The 24,785-nt window shown below is 43.0% G+C and overlaps 1 protein-coding gene and 1 non-coding gene across 2 annotated transcripts in view; both read right to left on the minus strand.

The window, feature by feature from the left end:
- RNF152 (ring finger protein 152) overlaps positions 1 to 24,785 on the minus strand; it is a 393,455-nt gene that overhangs the window by 9,138 nt on the left and 359,532 nt on the right. The window lies entirely within an intron of this gene.
- LOC132533290 (U1 spliceosomal RNA) lies at positions 6,619 to 6,783 on the minus strand. Its single transcript, XR_009545180.1, has one exon. It is a non-coding gene; the product is annotated as a U1 spliceosomal RNA (small nuclear RNA).

A 24,785-nucleotide genomic window follows, 5' to 3' on the forward strand; every position in this document is an offset into this window, starting at 1 on the left:
TAGTACATGCAATTCATTGGAGTGGTAAAAATACACACAATACATTAGACAAGCTTTCTGTAAAGTAGGTTAGTTAAGATTAAAAAGGCAAGATAAACATGAAAAGATTGCACATACAAGTAAATGAGACATAGTTTATATGCAGGAGACATACCTAATGCTAAGTACTGTCTTGTGCTAACAGAGTGCATGCTTATATTTAGAATGTATTATTTAAAATACATATACAAGAATACTAAAGACTTTTAAGATATTCACCTTTACATCATCTCTTTCTGACACATCACATTTTGCTATTCATGCAACAGCACTTGAAACATGTAGTTTATCGTTCAGGCAACACTTATGTTTAAAGGGTAAAAGAGATAAACATTCATCTCTACTGGCCTGAGATGAATTCTTCATCATGACCTATTAATTTGAAAGACTTGCACAATGAAGTTAAACTAATCAGTTTGAAGGAACAGGCTAAAAAAAAACCTCTTAAAAAGTCAGGCACAAACTAATACTGGAAAAGCTCAACCTGAGCTACCTTAAATTATTTTTTAAATGCAGTATATATTAAAAGTCATGCTGGGAGTCGGGCTGTAGCGCAGCGGGCTAAGCGCAGGTGGCGCAAAGCACAAGGACCAGCATAAGGATCCCGGTTCGAACCCCGGCTCCCCACCTGCAGGGGAGTCACTTCACAGGCGGTGAAGCAGGTCTGCAGGTGTCTTTCTTTCTCTGCCCCTCTCTGTCTTCCCCTCCTCTCTCCATTTCTCTCTGTCCTATCCAACAATAACAATAATAATAATAATAACTACAACAATAAAAACAAGGGCAACAAAAGGGAATAAATAAAATAAATATAATAAAAAGTCATACTACTGCATGTACTTATAGCACAGCTGATGACAGAAGCAGATTAACCCTAGAGACATAATATTGGCTTTGGGAGCATGTTCTGACCTATACCTGAATTCTGTTTATAAATGGTCTGAAAAGGAACTGCTGTTAGGAACCATCCAAGGAATTAAGATGAGCTTAAGCCTCCTTAAAAATCTACAATAATGTCTTAGCTTTTGGATAAACCTATGTAACTTGCTATTTAATGGCTTAGCAGTCTTTTCTTTTATCAGTCTCTTAATTTACAGAAAAGTCAAATTTTAAAGTAACTAACTTAGTAGCAGAATTGAATAAATCTACATGAGACCTATTTAAAAAAAAAAAACCTTTATCAATGAAGAGGCAGAAACTTTTTTTTTGAAATTTTTTTTATTGTCGATAGGACAGAGAGAAATGGAGAGAAGAGGGGAAGACAGAGAGGGGGACAGAAAGATAGACACCTGCAGACCTGCTTCACTGCCTGTGAAGTGACGCTCCTGCAGGTGGGGAGCCGGGTCTTGAACCTGGATCCTTACGCTGGTCCTTGCGCTTCGCACCACGTGCGCTTAACCCGCTGCGCTACCGCCGAACTCCCCATGAGACCTATTTTAACATAAAAAAATGTATCTCTTGTCAGGCTGGACGGATCAATAACACATGTGCATGCACATACACATACACATACACATACTGGTTACTTGATTAAAGAATGAACACATTCTGATTCTTTTTGTAACAATAACATTAACAACAAAAACTCTTGGAATCAGGAAATAGTTCACCCAGTAGAGTGCATGCCTTACCGTGTTCAAGGGTCTGGGTTGGAACCTAGGCACCACATGAGGCACCACTGACAGCACCAGGGGAGCTCTGTGGATAATGGAATAGTGCTATGCTTTTTACAATTTTTTTCCTTGCTCTCATCTGTCTGTGTCTCCTTCTCATCTCTCTTCCTCTCTAAAATTCAAAATCAAGTAAATAGGTTTATTTGTTTATTTGTTTTTTAGTTATCAACTCCATGATTGCACATGGTTCAAGTACATGGAAAGGCCCCTGCTGTCTTTCTCCAGCTGACTTGGCAATGTGTGTGCAGTTCATAGGCTTCCTGAGAAGCTGGAAGCAAGGGTCTGGGAAGACAGAATCACCAGACGGTTGAGATAATACACTTCCATCCACGTAACATTACTAATGCCAGCCACACAGAGAGATTACAGAGAGTCAAGAGAGGTGTGTGCCTGCTGTGAGCAGCACTGAATACACGTTGCTCCTTCGACAGAAAGGACCAATCCACAGTGAGATCAAGGACAGCCTTAGAAAGCAGCCTGCTCTCAGCTCCAACAGGAGCAGAGCATAAATGTACCAAGTCAGCGCCCTGCCTCCTGGCATGCCTCCTCAGGGGTGGAGCTGCACAGTGAAGTGAAAGAATAAACCTTCCAGAGCAAGTGGTGTGGGTTCCTTTTGTCTCTCACACTTGACATCTCCTGTCTGCCCCAGGAATCTGATGCAATCCCGTGTTCCCCTGCCAGGCCCAAGTGGACAGAAAGGAAATCCATCTGTTCCTTCTAATTGCTATTTTTCACAGTTCTGTTGAGGGGCACTCACTGTCTGGCCTCTGAATCTGCTTGCCCTGTAGAATTTGCCTTACTGATGACAGTTGTTTCCATTTGCCAATGACTTCTTGAGACTTTGAGCACAGAACTGTAAGCTAGTCAGAGTAAGTGGAGGGCTGGGTAGAAGGCATAATTTTTCTGCAAAAGACTTTCTTGCCTGAGGCTTTGAAGTTCAATCCCCTGTACCACCATAAGTCAGAGGTGAGCAGTTCTCTGCTTATAAACAAACACTAAATAAAAAAGGAAGGAAGGAAGGAAGTAAAGAAGGAAGGAAGGAAGGAAGGAAGGAAGGAAGAAAGGAAAATAAATACTTAATACTCCTTATTTCCAAAACTATCCACATGAAAGAAATAATTGTAAGGAAAAACCAGAATTCAGGCCAACTTCCTTTTTTTTTATTCTTCTTCTTGGCATTACTTTCATTTCCAGTGACACACAGGGTGGGGGCACAGAACTGGTTAGGCTGAGAGTCCCTGGAAAGTCCCAAGGCCTGTGTGGAACCCTGTCAGTGCAGAGCAAAACAATTGAAGAGTTTCAAAGAAGAGCCATCATCTGGTGTTGATATTTTTAATGAATGCACTGTCAGAAAAATGAAATGAACTGTCTCACACATAGATGATGCCACCAAGTGGCCTCCCCAGTCCAATTATTTCCTTTTATTTACTTTAGAGAGAAGGAGATCAGAGAGGGTCAGAGGGAAAGAGAAGCCAGTGGAAGCAGTATAGTGGATAAACCACTAGACTCTCAAATCTGAGGTCCTAAATTCAGTCCCCAATATCACATGTGCCAGAGTGATAATCTGCTGCTCTCTCTCCCTCTTCCTCTCCCTTCTCTCTAGAGTTAACAAATACATCTATCTAAAACATGAGAAGAGGAGAGAAACACTGCTTCAACATCCATGAGTTCTCTTTCTTTTTTCTTTTTCTCTTTCTTTCTTTCTTTTTTTTTATTTGTGCAGTCTATGGTGCTGAGGATCAAACCCTGGGTCTTACACAGGGTAAAGTTCATGTTCTCTGCTCTATCCACTGAGCAATCTCCCAGCCCATCCCTTGGGGATGATGATAAATTACATTTACATAGACATACAGTTGGAGAAATAATAGTTAACCCATATCTGCAACCTTGGGAGAACTGCTATAGCTTTCAATGGAGAGACTGGGCATCCAGAACTCTGGTAGTGGGGACAGTGTAGAGCTGTACCCCTTTTATCTTGTAATTTTGTGAATCAATATTGAATCACTAATAAGTAAATAATAAATTACATTTAAGAAGGGCCTCAGGAAGAGTGCTTGGGCTTCATCACTGCAGAATTTAGAAAGAGGGAAGAAGAAGGAAACTGTCAACTACTGATATTTAATACCTGTTACATGAAGACTCTGTCCTAGGTGCTTTCATACAGTGATGGACGACCCTGAAACAAAAGCTAAGAACTGCTGTTAAACCAGAAAAGGACACAGAAGTTGCGTGTTACACATTTACCTTGGGCATGGGTGCTGTGCACTTCTCTGAGAATAACAGCATAGACTAAACTCTGCACACATCTGAAGCTACTGACAGTCTGTATCCCTTCCTCACATTAATGTAACCACGGAGTGGACGCCTGAGCCAACAGCAGAACCAGGAATATAGACACTTGACACAAGTGTCAATACAATATGACAAATGGCAAATGGTCACACTTTTGAAATTCCAGTCTTATGCTCATTTCTGAAACCCTTTTCTACATAGGTAAGGATTTTAACAAAGGTTCTGGGGAAATATCACAGTGGGAGAGCATAGCACATGCATGAGAGGGCCGAGGTTCAACACTTGGCACCACCATATACTAATAGCAAGTGGCACTCCCGTTTTAAAAAATTCATCAAAATAATGCAAAACAAGCAAAAAATAATTATCACCCAATGGTGCTTCACTATCAGAGGCCTTACATAACCCAGGCTAATCTCTAAAGGAGCAGGAAGCGACTTGCAGATGACACTGGCAGAAGGCCATACTTATAGTGTGACCATCACTGACAAACCAGGTACAAATGCTCTGTAAACTCAAGGCCATTTCCCACATCCAGACTCCCACAAGGATCTAAGCATATGCCATGTACATCACAGACACACTGGGTAAAGAGATTATTTATGGGGTTTGGCAAAGAAGGCTTCATCAGGGTGTTTAGTCATGGTCTCTGTGATGGCTCCCACTGTGACAGGGAGCAGGTAAACTGAATAATAATATATCCAACTTGGAAGGTCAATCCCAGCTCATCTATCTCATTGTTAAGTACACCATTACTAAGAGCCTTGCCTAACAGAGGTTCCTACTGTGAAAGTAGACTGATCATTACTCAAAGTTGTGCTTTTGTTGCAGGTGCTGAATAGCAGAAGGGTAAAGTGCTTTCATGCCATCCCTTCCTCTGCAGTTAGTTATTCAAGGCAAGGTGTTTTCAACCCCATGCAAATAAAGCTAATGATTTTCTTTTCTCTTTTCATTTCAGGGCCATCCTCACTAGAGGTGTCCATTGCTCAATCTCAAGGCACCATTAAACAGTATATAATCTGGGGAGGGTGTCCTGAGTCTGGATCTAGTTTGCAGCAGAAGGTCTGGCCAAATGCACCAAGATGGTTGGGATTAACTGTAAATCCAGAGTCTGTTAGGGTGCACCACTGAGGGGGAAAAAATACAGCTGAGATCAACCAGCATACCAAGGGCACTTGCTCCTCCTATGGCAAAACCAAGGTGAAGAGATGAGCTGTGCAAATTGGGCATTATGGTTCCTGTATAAAAAATGATATTTGCGGGAGTCGGGCAGTAGCACAGCGGGTTAAGTGCAGGTGGTACAAAGCGCAAAGACTGACCTAAGGATCCTGGTTCAAATCTCTGGCTCCCCACCTGCAGGGGGGGTCACTTCACAGTCGGTGAAGCAGATCTGCAGGTGTCTATCTTTCTCTCCCACTCTGTCTTGCCCTCCTCTCTCAATTTCTCTCTGTCCTATCCAACAACGATGACCTCAATAATAACAACAACAATAACTACAACAATAAAACAATAAGGACAACAAAAAGGAATAAATAAATAAATATTTTTTAAATGATATCTGTGGATGCCTGGGCTTATTCTATCATTCTGCCACTGCGGTCAAAGTCTGCCATCAGAAGACCAGAAGAAACAAAGACGAGTAGAAGTCATTATTTTGAAATAGTGCTAACTTACAATAAGTGGACTCATTTATGTGACAAATATATTAATGTAGGGGTAGATAGATAGATCTGGTTCTTGAGCAAGAAGGGTTGCCCAGATTCATTTATATGTGGATTCTACATCCACAGATCCAATCAGCAATGGAAGTTGGGTCCATTGGTTAAATCCCCAGATACAAAACCCACAGGTATAGAGAGCCAACTATAAGGGACTTGAGTTTCCTTGGAGTTTGGTATTAGGGGTGGGGGTTATAAAACCAACCCTTCATGAATACCAAGTGTTGACATTAATTTGGGGGAGAAGTCAAAGTTTCCTATCAGTTTATCATCTCCACAGAGATAGATGCCCCAGCACCTTCTCTGTTCATGGATCAACTGAATGTAATTTGATGCAGGGCCACCCTTTAGCATCACCATAAGAAGATACTTCTCTCCTGCATAAATACTTACCTCTGAGAGGAAAAAAAGAGAGAGAGAAAGAAAAGAGAAAAAGAAAGAAAGAAAGAAAGAAAAGAAGGAAATGGTGGGACCCTCTTTTATTACCTCAGTGAGGAGAAGAGCAAAAAGAAAGTTGAGACTGTAGAAATAAGAAACACATTAGATGTTTCTGGAAGCTCCCTTTACCCCAAGATAGACTATGCTAGGAAAAAAAATGCCAATGCAGGAATATGACCCTCTAAATAAGATTCTCACTAATTATATTACTTGACCTGCCTTGACCAAGTTTCTAATAAGGTCCTGCATGGATAAGTGAGATAAATAGCAAGCTTAAGTAGACTGGCTATTTTTATACACTCTATATTAGCCAGCATGCTGGGGAGCCTGGAATATTAAATACTAATCATAAATCTGTCCAAAGGAAGGCCATATAACCTTTGTCCTTCTGTCTAAATCTTTGCTTACAAATAACATTATTATCCACAGTTTTGTTGAAAGGATAGGCTCAGCAGTCTTTTGGGGGGAAGACCTCAAATTCACTCCCCCACTACAACAAATTGCACAGTTAAGTTTCCCACATTTGAGGAATTTGCAGGAGTCAGCACATGTAGAGTACAATGGGTAAGTATCACCCTGGGGAATCTACCTTCATGATCATGGTTTCTCTCTTCCCAGGTAAGTTTTATTCAGAAGCCTTCTGTTCAGTTGTTGAGTCAGAAATGCTCTGTATCTCAGGACAATTCTCCTTTTCTTAAACCATAAAGAATGGTGCTGTGGATGTGTGGTAACTCTGGAACTAACAACATATGCATATCCATGTGATAAGCATTCATCTATGATCCAGTTCTCTTCCTGAGAACACAGGCCTGTCCTTCCCTGTCTTTCCAAGTTGAACCTTTACATGTATCTTCACTGAACTCAGTCAGCAGCAAGAGCCTTAATGTTCAGTGATGAATTTTTCATGGTCACTGCTTCCTGTGCCAAGATGGTGCCTCAGCCCACCCACTTGGGTCTTTGAGTGATTGGAATTACGTAGGGCCAATTTGGGGCCAGGCAGTAGTGCACCTGGTTACATGCATACATTATAGTGCACAAGGACCTTGGTTCAAGCCCCTGGTTCCCACCTACAGAGGAGATGCTTCAGGAGCAATGAAACAGTGCTGCAGGTGTCTCTCTCTCTCTCTCTCTCTGTCTCTCTCTCTCTGTCCCCCATTCCCTCTCATTCTCTCTGTTTCTATCTATAAATTAATTAATTAATAAAATAGTTTTTTTATGGTAAGGCCAATTTAATAAAATAGTTTTTATGGCAAGGCCAATTTAGTCTACAACATGGAAGAGAAATAAGAGCAGTTTCATGATAGAAAGTCAATTCTTGTAGACTTGAGTGTCATCATTATTGAATATAAGTTAGCCTGTCCTAGCAACAACAAAAGTTGTTAATGTCTCTTAAAAAGTCAACAGAAACTAACCTTAGGACTTTCATGTATGAGATCCCAGGTTTGATTCATATTTCCACATATGCCAGAGTTGAGTTGTGCTCCAATCCCCCCCCCTCATAAAAATAAATGCAGAGTCAAGAGACAGCTTACCTGATAGAACTTATATCTTACCACATACAAGACCTTGGGTTTAATACCAAGCTCTATGTGGGAGTTCTATAGATGGCAACAAGGGGATCTCCATGGATGATAGAATATTACTGCACTGACAATCTTCTTTTTTTTTTTTTTTTTGGAAAATGCAGTAGTTCTCTATGTCTATATATATACAGATATATATATTATATACATATATATATTTGCCCATTTATTCCTATTTCTCTAACTTCTCTTCCTAAGTCACACCTACTACTTCTTTTTTTTTTTCACTTTTTTTTTTTTATTTTTTATTTAAGAAAGGATTAATTAACAAAACCATAGGGTAGGAGGGGTACAACTCCACACAATTCCCACCACCCAATCTCCATATCCCACCCCCTCCCCCGATAGCTTTCCCATTCTCTATCCCTCTGGGAGCATGGACCCAGGGTCATTGTGGGTTGCAGAAGGTAGAAGGTCTGGCTTCTGTAATTGCTTCCCTGCTGAACATGGGCGTTGACTGGTCGGTCCATACTCCCAGTCTGCCTCTCTCTTTCCCTAGTAGGGTGGGTCTCTGGGGAAGCTGAGCTCCAGGACACATTGGTGGGGTCTTCAATCCAGGGAAGTCTGGCTGGCATCCTGATGACACCTGGAACCTGGTGACTGAAAAGAGAGTTAACATACAAAGCCAAACAAATTTTTGAGCAATCATGGACCCAAAGCTTGGAAAAGTGGAGAGGAAGTATTAGGGAGGTACTCACTGCAAACTCTAGTGTACTTCTGCTTTCTTACTTTGGTGCCATGAAAAATGATGAATGAAATAGTGGGGGTTGTATTGTTAAATGGGAATCTGGGGAATGTAAATGTAAAAAAAAAAAAAAAAAGAAGAAGTAGAAACGCAAAGCAGAAATTGACTGAGTTTGGAGTATGACAATCTTCTTTATGTGTCTTCACTTTCATTAAAAAAAAAAAAAACTAGAAAAAAAAGACTAGAAAGTTGTGTTGAAGAGGTCACTCACAGAAGAAGTCTTGAGGTAATTTTCTGGTGCCACATAAAAAATAATTAAGTAAAATATAAATCCAAGGGGAGAAAATGACTACTGCTCCACTAGGCTTATTTGTTTTTATAAGCCAGAATAGATTTCACTGGCCTCTTCCTTCTTCACTTTTTCTCAAAATTGACAGCACATATTTTCAAGACTAGAGATTTAAAAGAGTGTCATACCCAGAGCATTGTCCAGACACAGAGGGGGTGTGGCAATGGATACATAGATTGGAATCTTGCCACTGCAAGTCAGGAAATGCCAAGGTTGGCCAGAAGCTAGGAGTGAAGAAGTGTGAACAGATACTCCCTCTGAATCCCTGAGAATGAGCCAAGCCTGCTGATGTTTGGATTTCAAACTTTTTCCAGAACTGTGAATGAACACATTCTTGCTGTTTCAGGTCACTGAACTGGGGTCTCTTTGTGACAGTAGCACTGGGAAATAAACAGTGACTTTTAACTAAGTTTTCTACATTCTTCAGCCTACATGGCCTTTTGGGAGGGGCAGAAGGGTCTTTGCACAACTATCCCTCACATTTCACCAACTTAAACCTTGGTGTTTTCGAGGACTCTTCCTGAATTTGATTAATAGAGGGTACAGAGGGTGGGGAAGCATGGCTACTACAAGAAAATGGATCACAAGTAGAGCACATGCCAGGCATGTGTGAGGCTCTGGATTCAGCACCACAAAAAATGGTGGAGCGATGCTCTTTTCTCTCTCTCTCTCTCTCTCTTTCTTTCTTTCTTTCTTTCTTTGCCTCTGGGATTATCTCTGGAGCTCAATGCTGATGCCTGCATTATAAATTCACTTCTTCTGACAACCATTCCCCCACATTTCTTATTGGCTGGGACAGAGAGAAATTGAGAGGGGAGGGGAAAATAGAAAGGGAGAGAGACACCTGCAGATCTGCCTCACTGCTTGTGAAGCTTTTGCCCTGCAGGTGGGGAGCCAGGGACTCAAACTGGGATCCTTGTGCAGGTGCTTGCACTTGGTACTATGTGCACTTAACCCAGTGCACCACCACCTGCCCCCCATCTCTTATTTTCTCCCCCCAAAAGTCTAAATTATAAGCAAAAACAGCATACGGGACCTAAACTGTTCTTTTGCCAAGTAAACTACGTTAGTGTTGATGAAATGTCTTTTTATGATGTAATGTTGGTGTACGATATAATAGTATGTTAGTTTCACACCTATATGTGTGTGTACAACTCACTGAACACACAACTAAAGTCACAGAGCCACTACATCAAAGAGACCCCTCTGTTTATCTCCTCCCCTCCCCTCCATGTTCCTTCCAATACCCAGCATTGTTTTCAGAGTCTGAAAGGTAGTTTTTTTTTTTTTCCTCCTCCAGGGTTATTGCTGGGCTCGGTGCCTGCACCATGAATCCACCACTCCTGGAGGCCATTTTTTTCCCCCTTTTGTTGCCCTTGTTGTAGCTTCCTTGTGGCTATTATTATTGCCCTTGTTGACACAATTCGTTGTTGGATAGGACAGAGAGAAATAGAGAGAGGAGGGGAAGACAGAGAAGGGGAGAGAAAGATAGACACCTGCAGACCTGCTTCACCCCCTGTGAAGCGACTCCCCTGCAGGTGGGGAGCCGGGGGCTCGAACCAGGATCCTTACACCGGTCCCTGCGCTTTGCGCCACATGCGCTTAACCCGCTGCGCCACCGCCCGACCCCCTGAAAGGTAGTTTTACTCCTTTTTGCCAGTTTGTTTCAGCTTTTTCATATTCTACATATGAATGAAATCATCCTATAATTGTCTTTTGCTGAGCACAGTCGCCTTCAGTTTGTCTCAAGAGGGTCATGGCCATCTTTTTCATTCCATTGAGTATATGTCCTACACTTTCTTTACCTAGTCTGTTGATGAACATTTCTTACTCATCTTGTAGTTCCTCTTCTGACACCTCTTCTGAGAACCCAGCATAGTAGCTGGCCCACAACAGGGCCCACAAAACATTTATTCAGAAAATTATTGTACATCTGGGGCCAGGTCATGATTCATCTGGTAGAGAGCATACATTGCCATGTATAAGGACCCAGATTCAAGCCCCTGGTCCCCACATGCAAAAGGGAAGCTTCACAAGTAGTAAAATAGTGCTGCAGGAGTGTGTCTCTCTTTATCTCCCTTTATCTCCCTTCTTCCTCTCAATTTCTTTCTGACTCTCTCTATATAGATATAGATATAGGTATAGGTATAGGTATAGGTATAGATATAGATATAGACAGATATAGATGATATAGATATATATGATAAAGATATAGATGATATAGATATATATGATAAAGATATAGATATAGATGATATAGATATAGATGATATAGATACAGATATAGATATAGATTATATAGATACAGATATAGATATAGATGATATAGATATATAGATATAGATGATATAGATACAGATACAGATATAGATATAGACAACATACATTGGCTATCACCTTTATTCTTCCTAAACCCTTCATCTTCCACTGAATTGTGATTTAGAACAACAACTTAAGCCTATTATTGTTGGCTCACTTGATGACCAATTACCAAATAATACACTAGATTCTTTTGATAGCCAATCTAAATCAATCCATTTATCTAAAGGAGCCGATGACTGCCTGGTCCATTAACACCATTCTTATTGATGAGTACATCAGAGCAAGCAACGGAATGAACAGTGCCAGAGCCAGGTTTGGGGTGGTTTGAAGTTAACAGAGTGTCATCGACCTTTGAGGGAGAACTAGAAACTCAGGCTTTCAGAGGCAAAAGTAAAAATTAATCTGACAAAGTCAAACTTCAAGCCCATTCAGCCACGTCTCTGAGGACTTTGTACACACAGTACAATCCTCAACAGAATTCTGAATTTCTGTTAATTCATTTGTTACTTGCCTTAATGAGTTGGCTCTCGGGTAAGATCTCTATTGGCTTCCATTTACACTGGATTTTCTTTCCAAGTAAATAGGCAAAGCCAATTTTCTCATTTGGCTGGAAAGGAGTCCTAATTACCCAAGAACCAGTGCATTTCAATCTCATGAGTCTTAAGTCGTTGCATTTCAATGCAATCAAAACATAAATCTCTCTCTCACACACACACACAGAGAAAGGCAATTCCAGGTCTTTACCCAAATGACTTCATGTCAAGGAAGTTCTCTAGACAACTTTACTTGTCCTGTGAAATCATAACACTTATAGGCAAACAAATGACACTGGAAGCATCCCTTAGACCATTAATCGTCCCAATTTGTGTTGTTGGGGGGATCTTTTCATTAGTTCAGTTACTGTATCATTCCTTTAAGAATCTTGGAGTATATGCTGGCTTCCTACAGTTTTCAGAAAGATAGACCCTTTCCCTAGAGGCAACTTACATTTGCTTTCAAGGCTCAGCTTCTTCTAAATTATCCTCTTCCTTCCTTCCTTTCTTTCTTTCTCTCTCTTTCTTTCTTTCTTTTTGAAGAAAGCTATAATTGCATTTTTAAAAAAGGTACACTGATTATTTTTTATGAGGAAGAACAACCAGGGCACTACTTGCTTTGGCATATAGCAATGCCAAGAATTGAACCTAGAACCTCAGGCATGCAAGCCCTGCTCTCTAAGGCTAAGACTCCTCTCTGGCTCCACCATTTCCATCCTTCTTCCTTCCTTTCTTCATTCCTCCCTTCCATCTTTTTTCTAAATGATAAAATACTTTTATTGATATAACACTGATTTAGAATATGATAAAGCTTGAGGAGTATTATGTTGTACACACACTTCAATATATATGACTCTCAATAGCAATCATCAAGATTCCACCACCCTTTCAACAAAAAGATTCTTCTACTTGTCCATCACTCCCTCTCCCTGTCCCTTCTAATAACCACCATAAGTTTCATAGAGCTTAAGAGTCAGTTTCTGACAGGGACTCAGAGGTCACACAGGTTCCTGTGCTAAATACCAATAGATATGGACCCTAGGTTACAACAATGGGGTTAACAGTTAATAGCATTTACATACTTTCCTCATATTTGGGGGCTACTCTCTGCCATGATCCAGCTTTCTAGTGCTATTTTCAACTCTGTCACATCTTCCCAGACAATACTTTTAGTCCATCTGCATGTTAGCTTTCAGGCTCAGGCAAAAATTACTTAAGTCATGGACCCCTTGGAACATACCTAAGAGACTTACTAGCTTCTTCCCACATGAAAACCCCTAAGTTTCATTTTTCTCTATTTCTTTTTTTTTTTTTTTCCTCCAGGGTTATTGCTGGGCTCGGTGCCTGCACCATGAATCCACCGCTCCTGGAGGCCATTTTTTTCCCTTTTTGTTGCCCTAGTTGTTGCAGCCTTGTTGCGGTTATTATTGCCATTGTTGACGTTGCTTTGTTGTTGGATAGGACAGAGAGATATGGAGAGAGGAGGGGAAGACAGAGAGAGAGGGGAGAGAAAGATAGACACCTGCAGACCTGCTTCACCGCCCGTGAAGCGACTCCCCTGCAGGTGGGGAGCCGGGGGCTCCAACCGGGATCCTTATGCAGGTCCCTGCGCTTTGCGCCACGTGCGCTTAACCCACTGCGCCACCGCCCGACTCCCTTTTCTCTATTTCTACCTTAAGGTTCCTGTTACTGAGCAATTTGTCCTGCTTTTTTTCTTACTGCCTTTTAGCCACCACGTTGCTGATGCCATCCTGATCTCCCTAGGCAGATGACATCACCACTGTGTCCTGGAACCTCACCTCTCCAGAGCTGTAGAAACAGGCTGGGGAATCAGGGAGCAGGGCCCTAGGCTGGCTCATCCTCCTGTCACACCACCACATTGGGAAGAGCTCTCATGCTGTGCAGTCTTTCACTCTCTCCCTGTTTCTCAGTCTCCATCTGAAATAAGTTGTACCTTATGGATCAAGCTGCCAACATCCATGTCCAGCAGAGAAGCAATTACAGAAGTCAGACCTTTGAATTTCTGCACCCCATAAAGAATTTTAGTCCATACTCCCAGAGAGGGATAAAAAATAGGGAAGATTCCAATGGAGGGAATGGGACACAGAATTCTGGTGGTGGAAACTTTAATGAATTATACCTCTGATATTTTATAATAATGTTTATCATTATTAAATAACTAATAAAAATGTTTAAAGAGTCAGTTTCTATTATTATTATTATTAAATTTTCACGTTTGTTCTTTGTTATGTCCCACATGTTACTGAAGCCATCCTCTACTTTCTGAGGTGAGTGTCCCATCCTCTTCTTTCTTTCCTCTGCTAATTATTAAGTGTTGAAAGTCTTAGCTATTCTGGGTACTGGGTACTCTAAGCCACACATTTCAAGAATAGGCACCACACAGGTAGAAAAGAAAACTGTCTGAACTGGCTCCCAGAAAGCATGTCAACTTTCTCAGCATTTTCCCCATACTTCCCCCAGATCCTCTCTGCAAATACAAGTAGCCTGGGGGGAGATAAACATTGTTCAGGATAACTTTATCCATTGCAACAGCCATCAAGACATTGAAGTGGTGATAGGTTTTATAGTCAAGAAGAAAGAAACCTCTGACAGTACTTGGCTAGTTTCTCTAATCAGAGAAGACATCCTTGTCCTCACAGTAGATAGAAGACAACCAGTTCTCATCATGTTAAGTGAAATAAGCCAAAAAAGAAAATGGCAAATGATTTAACTTATAAATGATACTTAATGCACAGGGACAGGGACAAAGAAGACAAAGTAAACTATGAACGAGGCATGGTGTATTGTATCAGAGCAAAGGACTCCGGGGAAGGAGAGGGAGGGAGAGGCCTAAAAGAACCCTGTGGTCCTGGTGCAGGATGATGTAGAGGGACTTAGGTTGTAAGTGAGAGAGTTCTTCAGAGAACTTTCACAGGGAGGTGAGAAATTATACTCACCTGTCACTGTTGTTAGCGAGCATAAATCAAACCACCATCCACTGCAAGGAAGCAAAAGATGTTTATTGACGAATTGCAATCCGGGCTGAGATGGAGACTGGCCGCAGTCTACCAAGCTTGACCCCGAACAGGGCTCAAACCACACAATTTATAGGAATTCAGACTACACTCAGGGAGGGGGAGCACATCACCTTGTCAACCTACATCCAATAACAGGCTATAGCAAACACAAAATCCAATCATTTCAAACTTAGCAAAAGCATGATCCATTCAAAGCAAAGCGTGGGCTAGTTTCAAATATAGTAAGATCACACAACCAATAGAATTCAACCAGGCAGGGTCGCCACATCCTCCCGCCATCAGCTATGACCACCCATCCGGTAGACAGCACACCACAAAGTCTGTGCAAAGGTCCTGATAAGGCTTGTCCCCATGCAGGGTCCTTAAAACAATGGGTGGCCTTCACTGATTAGGTCCTGATAAGGCTTGTCCCATGCAGGGTCCTTCGAACAACTTACAAAACAATGGGTGGCCTTCACTGATTAGGTCCTGTTTATTCAAGGGGGAAGGGGCAAGGAATTTTCCACCTCATACTACAAGCAACTCATACTAAAAGCACTTAACAAACAACTGCATAAAAACGGAATTTCAAGGCTACTGCCTTTTACAACTGTCCATATTGAAAACCATTAATACCTCACCCTCAGTAAAAATGACTAAAAGAAGTAGAAGGAGAAGAAAGAGGAGGAGGAGGAGGAAGAGGAAGAGGAGGAGGAGGGGAAGAAGAAGAAGAAGAAGAAGGAGAAGGAGGAGGAAAAGAAGGAGAAGAAGAAGAAGGAGGAGGAGGAAGAGGAGAAGAAGAAGGAGAAGAAAAAGAAGTAGGAGGAGAAGAAGGAGAAGAAGAAGTAGGAGAAGAAGAAGAAGAAGGAGAAGAAAAAGAAGAAGTAGGAGGAGAAGAAGAAGTAGGAGAAGGAGGAGGAGGATGACGAGGAGAAGGAGGAGACGGAGGAGAAGGAGGAGAAGGAGAAGAAGACAGTTTCTTAGAATTCAGAATGCTGCCATGGTGAACAGCACGAAGGCACAAAATGCTGGAAGAGGTTTATGAATAGAAAGTAGAAAAGAGCAGTGTGACAATTCTAAAAATCTAGCTGGCTCCTATGCAGTTTTGCCCAGAACTGTCTTCAGTGTATGCAGGCAGATGCCAGAGTCAGCTGTGAATCCACCACCAACAGGGCTTAAAGAACTAAGACATGGGGATGGTTCAGCTGCTCACCTAGGAGGGTGGCTGCTTTGCCATGCACACAACCCATGTCTGAGCTCTGACCACTACTGGCCTGGGCAAGTTTCAATGATGTGGTGGCTTTCCTTTCGTCCTTTGTATCTAGGTCTTCATTTGAAAAGGCCAGGGATTCCTGGAAGCAATTAAAGAAGTTAAAGTGAGTTAATTAATAACTGAAACACAAAGGAGAGGAATTTGATGAGTGATGAGGTATCTGGGAGAGGAGGACCTCGTTTTGGGAGAGGACTCATAGAGGACTCTGGGTATCCGGACGAATAAGCTAGAGGACCCTGGGTATCCGGATGAAGAAGCTGAAGAATGGGGCAAGAGTAGAGGCCAGCTCCCTTCCTGACTGCTCAGAAGAACACATTAGTACTGACTCTTCTTGCCTGCAAAAGTGAACCTTCGAAGAACAGTTGGGGGAGTGAGTAGCCAGATGTAAGTCAAACTAGGCTTGAAAGTGAGCAAAGGTTAAACCTTTCTCTGAAAAATCTAACATTCTGAAAGCTCTCTGAGAATGTTCCATAGCCACATATCAAGGAGATGTAGCTGTCCTATGTCACAGAAAAGTAGACAGTGACCAGAATACAGGTTCCTGCCTCCCTCTCTCCTCCCCTCCCTCCCTCCCTCTCTCGTTTTCTCCCTCCCTGCCTCCCTCTCTCCTCCCCTCCCTCCCTCCCTTCTTTCCTTCCTCTCTTCCTTCCATTATTCCTTTCCCTTTTGTTCTTTCCTTCCTTCCTCCTTTCCTTCCCTTCTTTCTTTCCTTCCATTCTTTTTTTCCAAATTACTTAGCTGATTACATGCTGACTCATAAGTGTATTGTCACAGGGGTATAGTTTCACATCTTCCCAATGAAACTGTCAGCACATTTCATCCACCACAAAATTGGCATCTACCTCCACCATGAAGCACCAGTCCCCCAACTTCCTCTTATGCCCAGACTGCCTCTCACTTTTGAGTCCTTGGGTCTGCTGAAACAGACTGCAGAATATTAATATTTCACCTTATATTTTCATTGTTTAGATAATCTTAAGTCCCATGAGTGAGGTCATGTTGCATCCCTATCCTCTGGTTTACTTTACTGAACAGGATTCCCTCCCATTCCACCCATGTTGTTGCAAAAGAGGAGTTTTAGTCATGTCTTACACTTGTAGTACTCTACTGTGTACATACCCCATGGCTGACTTAACCAATCAGCTGCCATTGGACACTTGGGTTGTTTCCAACTCTGGACATGTATCGCTGTGAGGAACAAAGGTTACTTTTGCTCACAAACAGGAACTCCTTAAGGCTTCACTGACTCCATGGTATCAGGGTCAAGGTTGATGGGGAGTTTAGTGTCCAAAGTGGCAACAAGAGCTCCAAAAGAATGGAGCTCAAAGGCAGGACAACGCCAAGCTTAGCGTGAGCAAGCGAGCTTCATCTCTGGACCTTCCTTGCATAAGGAAGGAAAATTTTCTCCTGGAAGATCTCACCAGGTTTCTTCCATCCTTATTGATTGTTTGCATCCACATTTCCTAATATAACAGACCCCCATCTTTTAGTGTGTGTGTGTGTGTGTGTGTGTGTGTGTGTGTGTGTGTGTGTGTGTATGAGAAGGCCTTGCACCTGTGGTTTCATTATTTCTCAACTAACATTTTTCTTTTTTATAATTTACTTAATTATTTTTTATTTTACTTGTTTATTGAATAAAGACAAAGAGAAATTGAGATGAAAGGGAGGAAAAATAGAGACATAGATAGATAGATAGATAGACAGACAGATAGAAAGATGATACATTAGACAGACAGACAGACATCACTACTGAAACTTTCCCTGTGAGGTAGGAACCAGGGGCTTGAACCTGGATCCTTGCACATTACAATGTGTGCTTGACCAAGTATACCACCACACGGGCCCTGAACCAACATATTTTTATTTAGGGAGACAGAAAGAGATGCCATAGCATCAGGACCCCCCACCCCAGATGTCCAGAAACTCCCACCTGGTACAAGGTCTGAACCTGCATGCATGCTACCAAGTGAGCTATTTATCTCTGGCTCTTCATCTTTGTTTCCATTTATGTCTAATAGTAGGTTGCAAGACTGTCAGATTACAGGGTATAGTTCCACACTGCACCCACCACCTTTTAATATAAAATATCACCCATTTGTTCAGTTATACAGAAAGAAAGAGACCCAGAATCTCACTCTGGCATATATGGTGCCAAGGATCGAACCCAGGGTCCCACACAGGCAAGTCTTGCATTCTACCACTGAGCCACCTCCCTGGCCTATGACAGATCCCCATGGATATCCATTCTGGATGGCTGTTCCCCCCTGCTCCTTCCTGTGAGAGTGGAAGATGAGGCTGTGCCTGTCAAGGGCTCTAACTTCTGCTGTTGCTAAGCCCCAAGGAGAACTCTGGCTCTGAGCAAAGCCCCAAGCAGCAGAGCACAGCTGCCAGTGGAGAGCAGAGAAAATCACTCACCCACCTACCTTATGCACGAGTCCTGTCCACATAGAGAACTCAGAGCTAGCCTTCCCTGTAGCTTCTTTGAAACAGTTAAGAAATTATAATTAGACTTTATGCTTCTGCTAAGCCTCTCATCCTGGGAGCTCGGGGCACTTCCCTGCAACATCTCATTAATCTTCACAACACCATTTGAGATATCAGACATCTCCTGTCATCTTTACTTTCAGGATGAAGGAACTGAGGTGTAGGTACAGGTTAATGACTTGCCTGGTGTCACATACTCAGTGAGTCACCAGCCAGCTGCAGATGGGGAAACCAGTGGAGAGAAATAGCTACCACTACTCACTGAAGACGCTGGGCAAGTATGTGGAGGTCCATCACTTACCCAGCGAGTGTGAGCTCCAAAACTGGACTTGATGGAAGAATACGGCAGAAGCAAGTACAGATATTGACTCACTGTCCAAGCAACCTTGAGCCAGTATCTTACTCCGTTTAGAAAATAAGGGCAGTGGGGCCCAGGAGGTAGGTCAGCAGGGAGAGCACATGCCTTACCATGTATGAAGCCAAGAGTTTGAGTCCCATTACCACATGTGAGTGCCATAGCAGAGCTGGGAGGAGCTTCATTGGTGGTGGAGTGGTGTTTTGGGGGTCTCTCTTCCTTTCTTCCCCCTCCAAAAATATTAAAGGGGAAATGTCTCAACTGGTAGAATGCAAGACTAGCCTGCCTGAGATTCCTGGATCAACCCTCTGGTGTCATACACACTGAAGGGGTGCTATGACCTCTCTCTCTCTCTCTCTCTCTCTCTCTCTCTCTCTTTCTCTCTCTTTCCTCTCCTTGCTTTCTCTCTCCCCTCTACATGTATTTCATATAAAATAAATCTTTTTTAAAAATAAGGAGCTAAAGCTGATTTATATAATTTATTCAACTATTCTTTAAAAATTTTAATGTAATTATTTTTTTTATTACTGGATAGACAGAGAGAGAAATTGACTGGGGAAGGGGAGGTAGACAGAGAAAGACAAGGGGCCGGGTGGTAGCACACCAGGTTAAGCGCACATAGTGCAAAGCACAAAGATAGGCACAAAGATCTCATACTAGTGTTAAGATAAACCAAGACTTTTCTGAGTTTACTTGATGAAAAAGTCAGTTCCAGGGAGTTGGACAGTAGCACAGTGGGTTAAGCACACATGGCACAAAGTGCAAGGACTGGAGTAAGGATCTCGGTTCCAGCCCCCGGCTCCCCACCTGCAGGGGAGTCGCTTCACAGGCGGTGAAGCAGGTCTGCAGGTGTCTATCTTTCTCCCTCCCTCTCTGTCTTCCCCTCCTCTTTCCATTTCTCTCTGTCCTATCCAACAACAACGACATCAATAACAATAAGTACAACAATAAAACAAGGGCAAAAAAGGTAAAATAAATAAATAAATATTAGTTCCAGTCAGATAGGGCCAAATTGGACGTGATGAGGAGGATCATGCCAATAACAGGAGCTGGGACGAAACTTCCTACAGGAAGATGTGAAAGCAGAGCAGGGAAGGTATTGCAGCTGTAGCTCAAACAGTTGCTTTATGTAAAGAGGCCTAGGTGGCCATGACTGAGTACCCTTAAAGTTGAACAAGAACCCTGTCTCTATCTGGTGCCACAGAAATCCAAACTCTATCACACCAACTTCTGCATGGAAGGAAATTGCTTTCAGTTGCCTTTGAAACCTGCAATCTGAGGCAGAGTCCATAAGCTCAAATCAACGCCCTCTCCTCCCTGTCCTTCTCCTTGGAGGGACAATCGTTTATAAAGGCAGAGCTGGGGAAGGCAGCAAAGCCAAAAGCTGAATTTGGGGATGGTTGGGAAGAAGAAAAAGGCTCCCAGGCCTTCCCACCTCTGGGACAATGGCTTCTCTTAGAACAAAGTTCTCAACTTCTCTCCACTAACAGGAAGCCAGGCCATTGTAGAAGGGTGGGGATGGGGCTGGGGAGACAGTGTAATGGTCTGCAAAGAGACTTTCATGCCTGAGTCTGAAGTCTCAGGTGCAATCTCCAGCACCACCATAAGCCAGAGCTGAGCAGTGCTCTGGTCTTTCCCTCTGTATCTCTCTCACACATACACTAAAATAAAACATTTTAAAAATGCAAATATAAAAAGAAGGAGAAGGGTAGGGATGAGTCCCTGAGGTCATCATTAAAATGCATCATGAGTTTGTTTGCTCCAATTCAACAATAGTCCATTACTAGCATGTGTGTGAAGGAGAAACCCGATATTTTGCATGTTGGATAAAAGTACTGTGTTCTTCAAGTCTTTCCCACCTCCCACAGCCTCATGGCTGGTCTGAGTCTCCAGAGCTGGCAGGAGGGGCAGTAGGACAGGTGTTTATCTTCAGGCGGCTTAGCTGTGACTCTTTTCTCAAGATCTTCTTTCCCCGAAAGGGATATAGACAGTCCCTAGGGATAGAGAGGTAGTTTCTATGTCTTCCTAGGTTTTGTAATATATATATGAAAGGGAGAGAGAGAGTACGCATCACTCTGGCATATGCAGTGCCGGGGTTCAAACTCAGGACCTCAAGCTTGAGAATCTAATGACTTATCCACTGTATCACCGCCTCCCAGAGAATTTTTTTTTTTTGCCTCCAGGGTTATTGCTGGGGCTCAGTGCCTGCATCATAAATTCACTGCTCCTGAAGGCTATTTTTTTTCCCTTTTGTTGCTCTGGTTGTTTTTTCATTGTTGTGGTTATTATTACTGTTGCTATTGATGTCGTTGCTGTTGGATACGACAGAGAGAAATGGAGAAAGGAGGGGAAGACAGAGGGGGGAGAGAAAGATAGACACCTGCAGACCTGCTTCACCACTTGTGAAGGGACTCCCCTGCAGGTGAGGAGCCAGGGCTCGAACTGGGATCCTTACGCTGGTTCTTGTGCTTTGTGCCATGTGTGCTTAAGCCACTGCACTACATACTGCCTGATCCCCTCCCAGAGAATTTAATTTTTTTTTATTTATGAAAAGGAAACGTTGACTTCATGGTTTCATAGGATAAGAGGGGTACAACTCCACACAATTTCCACCACCAGAACTCTGTATCCTCTGTATCTTAGCCCCTGATAGCTTGCCTAGTCTTTAACCTTCTGGGAGTATGGACCCAAGGTCATTGTGGGATGCAGAAGGTGGAAGGTCTGTCTGGCTTCTGTAATTGTTTCCCTGTTGAACATGGGCATTGACAGGTTGATCCATATTTCCAGCCTGTCTCTTTCTTTCCCTAGTGGGGCAGGGTTCTGGGGAAGCGGAGCTCAAGCATGCATTGGTGAGGTTGTCTGTCCAGGGAAGTCTGGTCAGCATCATGCTAGCATCTGGAACCTGGTGGTTGAAAAGAAAGTTAACACACAAAGCCAAACAAAATGTTGACCAATCATGGACCTAAAGGCTGGAATAGTGCAGATGAAGAGTTGGGGGTCCAGAGAATTTTCAAACCTCTCGTGCTTTCTTACATCCTCCTCTTTTCAAACTGACTTGGACTACTGGAGTTCAAGTCCCTTTGTTGATCTCTGGCCAACCTCTTTTTTTTTTAATTGTTGTTGTAGTTATTATTGTTGTTACTGATGTCATCTTTGTGAGATAGGATAGAGAGAAATGGAGAGAGGAGGGGAAGGCAGAAAGGGGGAGAGAAAGACACCTGCAGATCTGCTTCACCGCCTGTGAAGTGACTCCTCTGCAGGTGGGGAGCTGGGGGCTTGAACCGGGATCCTTACACCAATCCTTGCTTCGCACCAAGTGCGTGCACTTCGCTCCAAGTGCGTGCGTTTAACCTGCTGCTCTACCACAGGACTCCCTGGCCATCTTCTTTCTAATGTCACAACAAAGAGTCCAAAGTCAGTCCACTTAGGGGTCCAGCCTAAGGCTGGGATTTCAAAATCTCAAAAGGATTTACAGGCTTAGTTTTAGGTTTGGTGACCTAGATGGCTAAGGCATTAGAAACACCTTTCCCTAAGGGTCTCAGGCCTCCTTGTTGAGTTGACATAGCGCAGAAAAACAACCAGATGGAAAGGCTGGGAGGGTGGGGGATGGGAAGTGACCTGGTCAAACATTAGAGACAGAAAGACCTTCTTGGCCAGAAGTGAAGTGTGCTGCTTCACACAGCAGAGAGCTCTCCAGCTCTGCAGAAGGACATTTACTTATTCATTCTGGACCACAATTTCTTTAGGTTTCAGTCAAAGGGCTGGGAGAAGATGGAATGAGGAGAGCCCAAGAGCACTGAAGAGCTGACACAGAGGGCTGGGGAGATGCCAAATCGTTCTGCAGAAGACTTTCATGCCTGAGACTCTGAGGACCCAGGTCAATCTCCAGCACCACCATAAACCAGAGTTGAACACTGCTTTGGTGTCTCTTCCTCTGTATCTTTCTCTCTATCTCTGTCTCTATCTCTCTAGTTAAAATAAACTAAATATTTTGGGGGTAGGCAGTGCAGTAAACAGCACAGGTTATGATGCATAAGGACTCTATTCAAGTTCCCTGGTCCTCATCTAGAGAGGGGGTACAAGTGCTTACAACTGGTGAAGCAGAGCTGCAGTCAGTCTCTCTCTCTCTCACCACCTCTCTCTCTCTCTGTCTCTCTCTCTTTCTCTCCTCTCAGTTTCTCTTTGTCTCTGTGCAAAAATAAAAAAATATCCTGGAAAATGATGGTAGAGGACCTAGTAGGGGTTGTATTGTTATATGGAAAACTGGGAAATGTTATGTATGTACAAAATTTTATATTTACTGTCGACTATAAAACATCAATCCCCCAATAAAAAATAAATTAAAAAACAAACAAACAAACAAACAAACAAGAAAAGAAAAGACAGCCCACCTGAAGTGGTGGATTTGCCACTGATTGCTCAGGTACCAAAACAACAACAGAAACAAAACTGACTCTGGAATGAAATATCCTCACTTCCTTTCCCTTCCCTTCCCTTCCCTTCCCTCCCCTCCCCTCCCCTCCCCTCCCCTCCCCTCCCCTCCCCTCCCCTTCCCTTCCCTTCCCTTCCCCAGACTCCATCAATTTCCCTTTTGCTAAAGGAGAAATTGAGGTGGTAAAGCAGCAGAGATTGTAATTTGGTTTTGCTCTGCCCATATTTGGAAGCTACCCTCTTCCATGACCCAGCTTTCTAGTCCTATTTTAAACTCTGACACCATCTCCCTAGCTCACCTGCCTGTTAGCTGTTAGGCGCAAGCCAAAATAAGTAAAGCCTTGGGCCCCTTGGAATATACCTAAAATAGATCTATTAGCTTTTTTGAAAAAGGGCCCCAAATCTCATCTGCTCTATTCTTACCTTTAGGTTTCTGATCATTAAACTTTTTTTTGTTTTGCTTTTTATTTTAATGCTTTATCAGCCACCAAGTTGCAGATGCTACCATGATGCCAACCTGACTTCTCTGGACAGACAACCACACTTATGTGTCCTGGAACCCCACCTCCCCAGAGCCCTACCTCACTAGGAAAATATAGAAACAGGCTGGTAGTACAGATCAAACTGTCAACGCCCATGTCCAGTGGAGAAGCAATTACAGAAGCCAGAACTCCCACCTTCTTCACCCCATTCTAATCCTAGGTCCATGCTCCCAGAGGGGTAAAATTGAAAATTAAGAAAATAAGAAATTTTGGGTTGCTTTATTCGCATCTGTGGGCAAGAGAGTTTGCAGAGAAGACATCGCCCCTGCGCCTCTCTGGCAGCAGTCTGGCTTTCGGCCACGGGAGGGCGCTTCTCCTCTTCTGCAGCTAACTAGCTGCAGCCCGAGCTGCCTCATTTCCCAGATACATTTGGCTGCATGGAAAAGAGGTCCTTCCCTCCTTTCCTCTTTGTGCCAACACCTACAGAGCTCCATACACTGCCCCAACAGCTGGGAAAGCTAGAAGACAGGGTTCACAGGCACGACCAAATTTCTTGTTTTTAAAGCAAGCTAGCAGAACCATGCTAAAGCAACGCCTTTTCTGTCAACAGTGCACAGTGACCCCCTCGCTTGCCAGAAGCATTGCTGGAAGAGGGTTTAAAAACAGGAAGAAGAAGAAGAAGAAGAAGGAGGAGGAGGAGGAGGAGGAGGAGGAGGAGGAGGAGGAGGAGGAGGAGGAGGAGGAGGAGGAGGAGGAGGAGGAGGAGGAGGAGAAGAAGAAGAAGAAGAAGAAGAAGAAGAAGAAGAAGAAGAAGAAGAAGAAGAAGAAGAAGAAGAAGAAGAAGAAGAAGAAGAAGAAGAAGAAAAAGCTCAGATTCAATAGGAGATGGAAATATTTTCTCTGACCTTGACAACAGAGTCCCCAAAGCCCCGGGGATTAAAATCAGATGAGGACTGGTTAGCATGGCAAGGCACTGACTGTTCCTATCCTCGGGCTCTGAGTGGTCTGGGGATTCCATTAAGGGGAAGAGAGGGACTTCCAAATCTGGCACAGGACATCACCTTGCATTTATTTTTATTTCGAAAATTAATTGTTAAAATAGCCCAAGGCAGGA

The sequence above is a fragment of the Erinaceus europaeus genome, chromosome 15 (genome assembly GCF_950295315.1).
Source record: "Erinaceus europaeus chromosome 15, mEriEur2.1, whole genome shotgun sequence".
NCBI classification, from domain to species: Eukaryota; Metazoa; Chordata; class Mammalia; order Eulipotyphla; family Erinaceidae; genus Erinaceus; species Erinaceus europaeus.